Source organism: Neofelis nebulosa, chromosome 13 (genome assembly GCF_028018385.1).
Source record: "Neofelis nebulosa isolate mNeoNeb1 chromosome 13, mNeoNeb1.pri, whole genome shotgun sequence".
NCBI lineage: Eukaryota > Metazoa > Chordata > Mammalia > Carnivora > Felidae > Neofelis > Neofelis nebulosa.
In genome coordinates this window covers 23,649,224-23,662,327 of record NC_080794.1, presented here as the reverse complement: position 1 = coordinate 23,662,327, position 13,104 = coordinate 23,649,224, and the positions used below count along the sequence as shown (strand labels likewise).

General features: G+C 54.2%; 1 pseudogene; it reads right to left on the bottom strand.

The window, feature by feature from the left end:
- LOC131492406 (src substrate cortactin-like) overlaps positions 1-13,104 on the bottom strand; it is a 112,271-nt pseudogene that overhangs the window by 15,317 nt on the left and 83,850 nt on the right.

Genomic DNA, 13,104 nt, shown 5'->3' with positions numbered 1-13,104 from the left:
AGGAGAGTCAAGGGTATTCGGTGGGACCTGGCGGGTCTGTGGAAAGGCCTGCAAGCCCCGGAACATTCAGTATGGGGCGAGCACAGCCAAGGATGGCTAACGCGTGTTCTCAGAGAGGCCACACCTCTCGGACATCTGCTCGGTGCTTGGTCTGTTTCTCAACTGACATTTCTTTTTTCAGCATCATTGGATTCACCAAATCAAGTTTTAATAAACCGCGTGCAACCTAATGTACCTGTGGGGAATTGGTCTGTTTCCGGAAACTCGCAGATGCCGAAGGCTTGCCCAGCTTTGGTGGGGAAAAAAACAGAATCTTAGATGGAAAACGCAGGGAAGCACTTTCTTGTTCCAAACCTCACACTTAACACTAAGGACCAGGAAGTGCAGAAACTAACGATCAGCCAGCAAAGTTCTCAACAGGAAGACACAGAATGACCTAACTATGCCCTGACAGAAAGGAGAAGGGAAGTCTTACTCCACAGAAAGTAACTATGTGTCCTTCACAGTTAGTAAACGATCGGCCCTGGCGGGAGAGACAGTACAGGAAGAGGAAATCCCAGCGATTGTCAGCTGTGGCCTCCACACAAGGCCCACGGGTCAGGGCGACCATCCCTTGACCCAATGGCCATAAGCTCTCTGTGGCGGGGAGGGAAGGAACCATCCCAGAGTCGCCTGAGCTATGAGGGATCTTGTGCCACAGCCTCCTGAGTTGGCCTCGTGAGGGCTGCTTCAGAATCTGTGTCTTCTCCTGTCTCTGCCCCTCCCATGCTCATGCACTGTCTCTCTTTCTCTCAATAATAAATAAACATAAAAAACGTAAGGAAAATCTACAAATGGGGAATGAGGTCCACTCTTTAAACTTGTTCACAAACAAATGTAAAAAGTTGATTTCCGTAAGAACAGTAAGACCTTTATTAGAGTTGCACTACATTATTTCCAGGGTCTCGCGTCTTCCTCCTGGGTGCACACCCAGCACTCTGCCCCGCGGTGGGAGCCCAGTGCTTCCTGATTGGTCTTCTGAGAGTTGTGGTGCCAGGGAGCTCAGGGTGGGCGTGGGGCAGGGGTGGGGGGAGGACTGGCCCAGGTCCCCCCCCGCCCAGGCTTGCCACGGCCTCAGCTCCCAGGTTCTGCGGTTCACTCCAGGCAAGCTGCCCAGGCCCCCAGGACTAGGCTCTGATAGAGCCAACGCACTGAGGACACCCACGATGCCTAGCTGTAGTAGGTGGAAGAGCACACTAATATTCAAGCAGATAAGCAGAAGTTAGGAGTCATCATAGATCATTGAAGTCTGAGCGCGCCACAGCCTTGTTACATACGAAGTCGGCCATTCTCCACCATTGTTCACATTCCAGTCAAAGAGCCTCCCGTGGCGCCGTCGCCGAGGGGCTGGGGCAGGTCAGCATGTCACGGACCGACGACCAGCTGCATCTTCTTTGGCTGCATAGAGGACAGAGAGGAAGTGACCCAGAAGTCTGCAGGGAGAGTCTCTGTGACCCAGCAGCTAAGTCACAAATGTCCTTGGGTCTACACTGTTTTCTCCAAGAAGGTGCCTTCCTAAAGTTTTGTCATCCTCCAGAAATCAAGACTGATTGGAAATTAAAAAACAAAAGAGTATACTAAAGTTACCAGCCCTTTAAAATGACCTCGCTCTGCAATTTTGTTTACAGGTATTTACCCACATTCCTGACAGCCATCAGGCAGGGCCCCCTGCACAGAAGGCAGCCCCAGGGGCTAAAGGGAGACAGGGCCACACTTGTGCCAGGACCCTGACCGGGCACAAGTCAGCACAGTCCTGGGCTGCCTGGGCCTGCTCCACTGTCTATGTGAAATCACCTTCCTGCCATAGAAGATACTACCTTTTCGCTTTCCAAATAGTCTTTAAGCTGCAGACTGTGCCACACACTGGGACAGTCCCACAGCACCCTTTCCCTTGCCCTGTTCTCCTCACAAGCATGTGTTCATTCTTATGGCAATTACGACAGTCTTAAGTAGTGGTGTGGGAGTAAATCAGTCCTGGTTTTGTAGAAGGAGAATGCAACGTTTTGCGTCGTTTCAAATAATTAACTGAAACATTCCTCCAGAGCACAGGGCCCTGGATTGCAGTGAGATATCCGGCTACCCCCAAAACACAACTTACAGGCTCTATTCCCAGGCTGCAGCCAACGTGTTATGTCAAAAACATTTCTGAAGACTATCCGTGTCAAATAGTAAAAATGAAAGAAACCAAACTCCTCATCTCTGTGAAACTATTGGTGTCTCAATAGCTAATTGGTTTATTTATTTTCTTATAGTTTTCTTTTTTCATTTTTGAAAGAGTGGAGCAGGGGCAGAGAGAGAGGGGGAGAGAGAATCCTAAGCAAACTCCCCACTGTCAGCACTGCGCCCAACGCGAGGCTCAAATTCACCAAGTGTGAGAACACGGCCTGTGCCGAAACCAAGACTCACATGCCTCACTGACTGAGCCACCCAGTCGCCCCTGTTTTTAGAGTTTGAGAGACAGAGAGAGAGAACAAGTGTGTATGAGGAGAAAGGGGCAGAGAGAAAGGAGGATGACGACGCAAAGCAGGCTCCACGCAGAAAGCAGCCAACCCACACTTATTGTTACCTCTGAACTTACAAAAATACACATTTCGGGGAGCACTGGGGTGGGAGAACCAGAAGGCACTACCACGAATCTTAGTGTTTTCATTACAGAAAATATAAGGATGTGAAAGAAAACACATCAGCAACATCTAAGGGACAGAATTTTCCCAGCATGGTTCCAGGAGCAAAAGGTCTACTTTCAGTATCAAATTGCATACAGCCAGGTGGCAACTATCCAAGTTAGTGTAAAACACTTTTATACACTTCAAACATAGGGACATTCAAATCAGACCACTGTTAAACAGTTTCTACAAATTTCCATTCCCAGGGAACCAAAAGCCTGAGGGTTCCTACGGAATTGTGAGCAATAACAGAAATAACGGCAATTCACCTGAAGTACAACTGAGTGTGCCAGTCAGGATCATTGTTATGAGTTCTGAGAAGGAGACTACATTGAGGCAGACGGAAAGAAACCAACGGACATGTCCGGGGGCTGAAGCGGAAACGGCCTCTACAGGGAGGGGCTCTGTGGGCCCAGTGTGGACTTGAGGCACCCCACTCCAGACCTCGCAGGCTCTCAGGGCATTGAAGAGTGGCCACACGCCTTGCCTAATGTCCGGTGTATCACAGAGCCCACTGACTTCAGCCCTGGCTCAAGGCCCCGTCCCGTCGTCCCACCATCCCCAATGTGCCCCCTTGGCCCACCTCCTGCTCCACCCCGCTAGCCTGCAAACCACCTCTTCTGTTGAAAAGAGCTCACTTTTATTTATCAGTTGTCAGATCACTGGGATATGGTTTCAACCTGCCTCCTTCACCCACTTAACTCAGCTCTGGGACACGGTCAACCCACGTGTGACATGATCTGCAGTGGAAAGTCCCAGAGAGATATGCCCGCACCACTCCTCTGGGCCCCCATCCCGGGCATCACAGCGCCTCAGCTGCTTGGTAGCAAATGAAACCCACTGCTGTTACTCGTTGTCAGAATCGAGACCAGTTGAAAATAAGATGTACTGATTAGACTGCAAAGGTCAGAGTCTATTTAAGAGAAACTCAAACACTACAGGGGAAGGAAACACAGGGGCAGCCTAGTGAGTGCGCCAGAGAGGTCACCAGCATGAAGGACAGGTTCTGAATGCTGGTGACCAGGTCCTCACAGGGGCTGCAGTTACACATAATGTGATGCAGCTTCTGTGTTGCAAGTATCTCGTGGATATTTAGATGCAGACACTCCTGAAAGCCATGTGACGGAAGTGCTCCCACTGTTCCGAGTTACAGGTGAGAAAACGGAAGCACAGGAATGCTAATATGGACTTTCCCCAGAGCCCCAAACCCAACTGTGCAGGAGCCAGGCTCAGACTCAAGTGCTCTGGGGCCACACCCTCACGTGAGCCACAACATATCCTCCCTGCACAACTTCTCAAGGTACACTGGGAATCCATGCGAGACCCTTCAAGATTTCATACGTGCTCTACGTCCTCCAGGACCCACAGTTTCAGAGGAGCCTCAGGTTCAGCGTGGAGGACATAATACTGCTTGGCAGCTATAGAATATATTGAGCAAACAAACAGCTACTGCTTTCAAAACAGGTACAGCTGAAAAGTGCTCAGCAAGGTGACAAGAAACACAATGCTTATTTTTTAAAGTTTTTGGTGTTTTTCAGCTTGTCTGCCCAATTTTCTGAGTCCCAGGGCACCTTGGGAGGGTTTTCAATTCAGTGGCTCCAATTCAGTGGCTGTGGGGAAGCAGAGTGATGAAATGGGAGGTGGGGGGTGTCAACGGCCACGTGAGGTCTCCCGACACGGGGAGGGGTCTGCAGGCAGAGACACCACGGATCTAGAGGAATGAGGCCAGTAAGACCACCCACACGCTGCAAACACGCAGGGGACACCAACCTGGTCATGCAGGCTCGTCGCTGGCGTGGCTGGGGTGGACCTTTTGTTATCTGGCGAGCAACCAGCGGGTGGATGTTGTGATGCCCTTCTTCTTGGGGGCGTTGTTCAGTGAGTCCTGGTTATTGCTAGTGTTGCTGAGGTTGCTCAAGGGGCCATCCTGAGAGGCTGTGGATCTGGGGGACGCACAGGAGAGCATCTTCCACGCGTGCTCGTCGCACGACACACCGCCCCACGTGATTAGAAGCACAATCCCCCAGCTTCTAGGGAGGGCTGCGCCCTGGGAGCTGACACTGTCTCCCTCCCAAGTATATCTGGAGTCCAAGCACCTTGGGTGGAGAACGCTCAGCACCCCTCCCTGGCCGTGACCCGGGAGCACGGAGGACATGCACACCTGAGCCACCCCAGGACGTGGTGCGAGTAACAGAGAGGCTGCTGGAGCTGCCTGGTGGGGGTGGGGGGAAGAGAGCATGGCTCCTGACAACCCCACAGGGCACAGTGCAGCCCAGGAGAGGAGCCCTAGGGAGCATGTCACCCAGGATCCACCGGGAGGAAAAGGCAGGTCTCAGGACTGCTGGTGTGTAGGATCTGAGCAAACGAGGTTGCCCTACAGCCACCAGCATCACAAGACTCTGGTCTTTCCCACCTGCCTTTTGCCCTGCTGGCCACACCCAGGGCACCCAGGCAGGTATCCCAAGAACACCGTGCACGTAAACTCAGTTCATTGGCCTTTCTTTGGAATCGCTGTTCCGACCCTTTCTCCCCCATGGAGAGATCAAAGGGTTCTCAGAGCTGAAAACCAGCCCACAGGCATATCTCCTACGATGCCTGTTGTGCCCCTTACTTTGTGGCGTCCCTGATGTCCTCGTGGCTGGCCTTGGGCAGTGCCCCTTGCTGCAGCCTGTCCAAGCTCAGGGACCTCTGGGAAGAAGGAGCTGATGGTTCACATCGTGTCCTTGCCACACTATCTTGTGACTCTTCCTCCAAAGGCAGCAACTGTGGGGTGGAGAGGAGAGTGACATCAGTTCACCGTGCACCCAGACAGAGGAGCACAGCCCTGAAATGACAGCCAGCAACTCATTTGAAAAGCTATGAGCTGTGCTTTGTGCAGCGTCCAAAACGACTTCCTAGGATCGGCCTAACACCAGGGAAAGGGTGGATTCGCGTCCGGGCAGTGGGCCCACTGAGACCCCCAGCCCATCTGCACCGAGGGGTGTACCCTCCCCAGGACCTCGCACCACCAGGAGCCCGGCCACAGAAGGTAGAGGCGGAGACCCAGACCATGTCACCATACACCACGGCCAGCTGAGAAGGAAGGTGCTTGTTTCCTGACGCCATTCAGGGCAAACCCTGGTGAGCACGGAGCCCTCCCATGCACGATTGTGCAAAGCTCTTTGTTTGGGGGAAATGGAGCGAGCTTGTGGCCTAATCCACTGTCACTTCTGGTAGCGATGCAAGGCTGGAATCTACAGGGACGTGTGTAAAATGACAAGGCACCCAACCCCCTGACATCACACTCGGGTCTGACTTCTGCTTCTCGGGGACATTTCGGTTGAGGTTACAAACTGACGGACTCATCGGCAGCTTACAGACAGTCTGCTCGACACGGTGGAGACACAGTGTCCCTTGGCTGCCGTCACGACAAATGAACCCCTTCTGACTCCATTTTTCCTTCTGTCACAGGTTGTGGGTCTGCGGCTATGTGGCTGTGGGCCCTGGAAAGGACCGTGGGGCCACGGACCCGCCAGCGTTATGACCCTTGACAGGTCCTGGTGGTGAGGCAGGGCCGGATCTCATGAGACACACGTGTAGGACTGGCGAGACAGGCACAGCCAATTGGGTTTGTACCAGGACCTCCGAAGCTGCATGGGGCTCGGGACACCCATGGCGGTCAGCACCAAGTGGAGCTGAGCTCAGGGAAGACACAAGCATAACCAACAATTACAGACACCTGCCTCCTCTCCTGATTTCCATGACAATCATCAGACAACGAAAGGCTACCTTAACAGGCTACAAATTATCCACAGAAAACCAAACAGGGTTAGACTTGCTTCACGCAAGTAGATTTCATACCGAGGTGGAAGCAAGGATATGGAGAAAACAAACACCGAAAGGGAACAAGACAGGGAGCCACACTAGCGACCAGGCTATGAGGTGAGCAGAGACGGAGGGTTCCGGGAGCACACCCTCCCCTGTGTCGCAGCGCAGTCCACACACAGGCCCCCGCCCAGCACTGGGTCCTGCCAGACTTGTGCCTATGGGCCATTTCAGTCTCAACCAGAACGGGAGACTCCCGCAAGGCTGGGAAGTGCAATGCCCGTGCTGGCCCTGTCCGCATGGACCTGACACCCACTGCACATACACCTAGACTTCATCCCCCAAAACCTCCAAAGAGCCCTCCAAGTAGCCATCAGTGAGCTGGGGGAGCAGGCCGTCCTGCCTGGGTGTTCATCACACGACCCTCTGTTCCTTGAGAAAGGCTTGCCACAGAGGAAAAGGCAGCACGAGCCATCAGAACGCAGGGCGTGCCCTGTGCCCCGTCGCCGATGTGAGCTCCTGATCTCTGAGGACCGTGCACCGATGGGCAGTGTGTGGGCACCCCAAGGGCCATGATTCTTTCGCTGTCCTCACTTACCAGGAGGGCAAGGCAGGAGAAAAAGACGGTGATTAATACACCCCGGTCACAAAACAACCAGTGACCGAACTGGCACTTGAACGCGAGAATTCAACTGAACGGACACACCATCTCTGCAGTGGAGGGGCTCCCCCAGCTGCCGCCCAGCTCTGTATCAGAGGCACGGCCCTGTCAGCACATGGCTGGGAAGGTCTGGGATGGGGGTACGATCCAGGAAGCAAGGCATCCCAGTTATGAGGCGGACTCTCTGGTCGAGGGTTCCGACCCGAGGCACGGCGCTTCCCCTGAGAATGGGCACACCCACATCATTGTCCCCTGGACACAGGAGGTGTCCTGTCCCAGTGAGGGGCACTGTAAATGGGAGAAGGGCGCCCGAGCAAAGGTGGGGTATGTGGCAGAGTGGTTTCTTGGCCAGTGTTTGCCCTGCAAAGTGTCCTCATGCACAGGACCCCGGCTCTCGGGCTCTGGTTGCACATCTGGAAATGGGCTAACCACACAAGCTGTGGCTCGCGGGGATGTCTGTGAGGGCCAGGTAACAGGATCCTAAACCACTGCACACACCAGGTGGCGAACCCGAAGAGCTCATTGAATGCTACTGGCTACGGCTGTCAAAAGCGGTTATCCCGAAATCGAAAGTCTATGGCTCTGCTTCAGTAATTTCTCTTCCTAGAAACTTCTATGTCTCATGGAAGTAAGTACGCAGCGCAGCGAGCAAGACACAAACGAGAGACAACGGCGAGCTCTGGTGGCCGTCGCAGGTACCGTGGAAACCGGCCGCCACGCTCGAGTCCCCAGTGGCTCCTGTACTTCCCCGCACACGCCAGCCGCTCGTCCTTACCCAGCTGTGGTGCTCACTGTGAAGAGACGGGCACTCTCCCCCACACCACAGACAAACACGGCTAGGTTGCACTACGAAACCCTTTCGCTTCCTCCGATGCTTCCTTACATCACTAGGCTGACAGAGGCATGCAAAGAAAGGAAGAGAAATCAGATTTACTGCACACTAGGAAGTTAAAATTTCCAAGACAAAACGAGCAAACATATTTTAAAGAGAACAACAAGATGGATATAATTGAGAGAAGATTTAGAAACAACCACGACTGGAAGCAGAACTTTGTGCCACCACACATGTAAACGTGTGTTTACCAGAGACGCTACCAATTATCACTCAGGGACGTAAAACTCCATTACAACATACACAACTCATTAAAACATGGCATCCTGCCGAACAAAGACATCTAACAGGTGCTTATTCTAAACTTTCCTGTAACTGTTCTCCTTGTTGAAAACCAAGTTACAGCTTTACAGTATCACCCTAGGGGATGCCGAAGTTCCCGCAACACCTTGTATAACACCAAACAAACCCACTCTGTTAATGCCCTGCTGGACGTGAATGTGAAATCCTGACCTAGAATTTGAGTGACAACCTCTCACAAATCACTGTGCTGGTTACAGGAGGGTGCCCTGGGCAGGTACGTGATAAAAACGGGCTTAGGGGCAGGTGACAGCTTCACTTGTAGGAGTCCTGAGTTTCAGTGTAGAAGGCAGTACTTGTGCTCAGTAAGCCCATGAGATTTGGAGTCCTGAACACGAGCGTCGGCTCCGCAAAGCGTGCTGTCTGTATCGAGCTTCCGTTCAGCTATGCTCAGTGCCTTATGTCTTTTGAAGAAACACTTCGTTTACAAATTATTACCTAGATCAAACCCGTATCCACCTGTACTATACAGTGATACGCTAACGACAATTTATCACTATTGGGGCAAAACCCCACTATCTACTGACAAATGAAGATGCAGGAGAAACAACACGAGCCAGCCACGACTGACCACAGACGCTCCAGGGCAAAACAGCAAACTGACAAAACACAAACCACAGAACTTTTACCCTGTGTCTCCTTCCAGCTAGCACTGCGTCTCTGCTCCCAACCAGAGTTCAAGTCCTCCAGAAAGCTGCCCCTACTGTGTCTACACAGACTCTGGAACTCTGGTGAGTGGGCTTTAGCGCAAGGGCTCCTGGACCAGACCACCGTGCTCCTCGGCCTCCACCTTGCCTGGCCCCACCCAGCACGACCAGGCCACTGCTCTCCCTTTCCCTGAGCACCTGGCTCACTGAGCTCCTTCCACCTTGTCGTGACCGCTTGGTCTCTGCCAGTTCTGTGTCTCTCTCTGCACTGCCACACTGGGCAGTGCCCAGAGATCCACCCTTGGACTCTGGGGCTATCCACAGGTGCCCACCTAGGGACTTGTCAATCATCTGTCAAACAGAAATAGATTACTAACACACATATCGCCTTTACTTCCCTTTCGCTGCTGGTCTCTTCTCACTACACTGTGCACACATAGGGGTGCAGGCCTCTCCTCTGACTTTTTATCTATTTATTGCTTTCTTTGTTTTATTTCAAGTGGGGGACGGGCAGAGAGAGGGAGAGAGAGAGAATCCCAAGCAGGCTCTAGGCGCGGTCAGCGCAGAGCCCCATGCGGGGCTGCGGGGCTCCGGGGCTCGATCTCACAAACCCAGAGATCGTGACATGAGCAGAAATCAGCAGTCGGACGCTTGACCGACTGAGCCACCCGGCACCCCTCATCTGGGTTTTTCAGTCATGCTGCACCCTACCTCTGGGACGATGTCTGCACCAAACTTGTTCCATGACTACAGGTGCTCACAACTTACACAAATATATAAAAATATACGCAGCCCAAGAGACAAAGGACAAAAGTACTTAGACTCCAAAGGTGAATTCTTTCTTGTTTAAGGATGAATACACGTGTTCATTTAACCTTCATTAGCGTTTCAAACCCTTACTAATTTGCATTGTGCTGTGCTTAACACTAGGTCCTATCTTAATCCACATTGCTACTTGATACAAAGAAAGAACAAAAGCTCTCAAAAGTAAATTCTAAGGCAGCAAAAGAAGAATGGGGGAAGCGGCAAGGAGAAAGCAGCCTATCAGTCCTTTAGTTCCAGAAGAGCCTCACAGACAGGAAAAGGCAGGTGACATTGGAGCTGGCAGGTGGGTCCCACGAGAGCCCCCAGAGGATGGAGGTCCTTGCCTCGGAAGGCTCATGTCGCAGACGGGCCACACGGCCTTTCCGGTGGCGCCATAACACCGCGCTGCTGCTGCTGCTGGCATCCGTGGGGCTGTCCGCCAGACGGAAACTGGAAGCTGGGATGCTGCCGACGTGCGTCCGCCTGAAATACGGAGGGAAACAATCAACAAACACGCACACACACACCAAGGTTGTTATCTAAAGAAAAGGGGGCTTTGTCAGCCAGGCCAAAACCCGTCAATTAGGAAAATGAGGTCACAGAAAAAGGTCTCCAAGGAAGGCATCCTTGCCCCTGGCTCTAGTGCAAGCCCGCTAGCCGGGTCCTGTGGAGACAGGGTCTCCCGGGCCCAGCAGGTGCAACGCATCCCCGCGGCCCAGACGTCCCCGAGGTGGAGCAGCGCCTGCCCCCAGTCAAGCTGTCATCCAGCGTGTCTGCACCACCTCCTGCCCAACTGACCGGGAAGCACTCCTATACGTCCCTCTGGCCTTCACCTGCCATCGGCCCACGTGTGCCAAGGCCCTCGCTGTGATGCCAGGTGACCCCAGGTTTTCCTCCACCAGCCACTATCGGGTGCCCCAGGGGCATCCGCGGCAGGATCCTTGGGAACCACACCTCGCAGCTCCCGTACACAGGAGGCAAAAGCGTCTCTGGCCTCTGTGCAGTTAGACTAACAGACAAATGTCCCCCTTGGCCACAGAAGTCTCCAGAAAAGTTCCATGGAGCCCCGAGCCCCTAGGGTGGAGTCACTTAATTGGGCTGTCAGCTGCTCCCCTCAGCAAAGGCTCTGGGCACGAAGCAGTCAGCAGCTGTGAAGGAGCACCCGCCAGCCCACGTGCCCGGCCTCAGCCACGGGCTCACCCTCCACACTTGAACCCTGCACGGGAGTCCAGTGGCTCCTTGCTCTCTGGAAAAGAAGAGAGGCTGCCTTCCGTTTCTCAAATCCTTATGGTCTCGGGAGACAGAACACGCCCATATGATTCACATCAACTAAAGAGGGGCCCCTGGCGTCACCCCTCGTGGCCTGGAGACAGAGCCAGCACGACAGGGCGTCTCCTGTGTGGTGCTTCAAGCTCTTCTCTGCGGCCTTTCAAGAAACGTCATTGACACGTGCTGCCTCAGGGTACTGATTGTTTCTAAGACAGCCAAGTCGGAACTGCCCGCTGGCCACAACCATCTTCCCCTCCGCTGGTCCCCCCATTCCCAGAAGAACTGCTCACCTGAGCTCAGGTGGTCTAGCTTCACCGCTGTGGGGCCACGGCACATCGCCAATCGGGGAGAGCCACACACGCCACCCCGCATGTGACCTGGGATGGTCCGTGGCTCCTCCGAGGTTCGCGTGTGTCCCCTGACTCTGACCCCCTATCTCAGGCTCCCTGGCTCCCGACCCCACCTCCCTGCATCCAGTCCTATCCCAGAGCTCTCTCCCATCTGCCCCGCCTGCGTGTGGAAGTTGGTCCGTCACCTTTCTTTTCCTCTGCAACCCAGACCATGTCATCTTGCTAGAGGAGGACACAAACAGAAGACGTGGCTGTGAGGTCGTGCCAGGAGGGCTCAGCTGTCCAGCCTGCCTGCCGCCTTCTCAGTCTCGTCCCCACGGCCCCCGGCTGCTCATGGCGACACAGCTCCCACCAGCCTCTCTTCTGCCACCACACGAGAGAGCACTTTGGGAGACGGCCTCAAACAGACCCTGTTCCTCAGCCGGTCTCCTGCCCTGGGTCTTCTGACCACAAGGCCACCTGGGACCGTGGCCAACGCCTCCGCAACCACGGGAGCACTGCGATCCTTGCTATCCTTCTCCTTGGCCAGCTCACCTCAGGCGGGTGACGGGCGTGGACGTCCCTCTTATGGCAACTGCCCCAGGGTGCCACCCTCCAGGGGCCTGCACAGCCCATTCCCTTGAGAACTCCAACATGCACTCGAGGGGCCTGCACCGCATCCACTGTTTGCTCCCTTGGCCTCCTCACACATACCCATCTTCAAGCCCTGCAATGGTGACACTCAGCACACTGGTGTCTTGCTGGCGAGGCTCTCTGTCAGCCAACCAAGAGGCTGCTCTGTGCCCGGATCTTCCTGTGTGCTTCTCTCTCTGGACACCCATTCGCCGTACCACCAGTAGTTCCGTGGACAGGGAGTGCCGCTTGGGACCCTACCTTCACTGACTTCTCCTCTCTCCTACAAGCAGGCTCAACAAGAACAGCCACAGCACACCCTCGACTCTCCCGAGAGCCCCCGTCGGCAGCCGCACAGACCCCAGTGCGGCCTGAGTGGGCCTGCCTTTGGAGCAGGAGCCTGCTTCCTGCACCTAAGGGGGCCCAGTCAGCTACTCGAGGCACTGTCACACCAGAATGACTCTCACCTGGTACCTATTTCCTACAAAGAAGCAAGCAAACCTTTTAATACCTTGCTGACAATTACTGTCTGCAGGACGCAGCTCACAAGCCGGCTGACCCGCTCCCTCACAGGCGACTCACCAATGTCCCAACAGACTTAAAGCGATTACATGTCATTCTCCACTCTTTTCAAAAAGCTAAGAAACTGGGAGCACTGCGCTAACCCCACCAATGTGAAGGTGACCTTCACAACCATGGCCACGTGTCTACTCCCATGGTGACCCCACTGGCGTTGCCGAAGGGACCACAGCTTCCAGGGACGCTGGGTCCGAACCTGGCACGCTGGACCCCTCCTAGCCCCACACCATCACTGCCACACTCGGTGGAGGAGGCCGCAAATAAACCCACCCAAACACGAACAGAACTTTCCCTAACTTCCACGCCTCCTCCCATGGCTGTGAGCTCTGTCATGCCTCCCGGTCTCCTGAGATTCCAAAACTAACCTCTGCAATGAGGTTGTACTTCTCCCTCTTGCCAACTACGAAGCTACCGGCTCCCTGAGCTACATCCAGTCACTCTGCCCATTCGGCCAAAGGATTCCTCTGGAAGATACACAGCA